Genomic DNA, 829 nt, shown 5'->3' on the forward strand with positions numbered 1-829 from the left:
AAATTTTTTTTTTGACTGCTTTCTCTTGCTTCAAGAATCAATGCTCATGATTTTTCAGATCATCAATAATATTTTTCGTGTTCCTCATTCCTTCAGGAGCCAATATTCATCAGATTCAAAGTACAATTTATGCACTGTTCAAGCATTCATTCAGAGAACAAAAAGTATTGCCACCACACATAGTTAATTATAATTTTTATTATTAAGAACTCGAAAAATATAGATTACTTCTTTATTCAAAAAAAAATCTACTACTTTATTCATGCCTGATGATGATGAGAAAAATAAATTATGGCTTAATTGGAAATAAAATCAAAATAGATATACTAACTACTACTACTATATATCTCCTAAGGTAAACTTCTATAATAACACTATCACTAAGTTAAAGCAGAAAAATTGGAGCTCAACAACCTTTTGTTTTGAGGAGTAGATGTTCCTCTAATCTGTGGGGTGTTGTTCAAGGATTAATTTTTGGCGCTTTAGCTCCCTTAGATCACGCCCTTGCTCTTCCTGTTCCTTAAGCAGTTTGCAAAGCATGCTACTTTGATTGTTCTGTTCTTCCTTTATTTGGTCCATAGCTTCTTGCAATTTGGAAATAGAAGCCTCAAGATGTCCCCAATATTCAAATTGAGGCAGTTCTGGGAGGGCTTCCTGTGCTCTTCTCTTGGCTGAATCATCTTGTTGCTGTTGTCTGATCATTGATATTCAAGTAATTGGCCTCTCAACTGGGATATACTCTGTTATTCCCATCTTCACTCCAGCATCTTTGCAGAGCATAGAAATTAAGCTTGGATAGGCCAATCTGGCGTCCTTAGAATTCCTGTTT

This window comes from Arachis duranensis, chromosome 9 (genome assembly GCF_000817695.3).
Source record: "Arachis duranensis cultivar V14167 chromosome 9, aradu.V14167.gnm2.J7QH, whole genome shotgun sequence".
NCBI lineage: Eukaryota > Viridiplantae > Streptophyta > Magnoliopsida > Fabales > Fabaceae > Arachis > Arachis duranensis.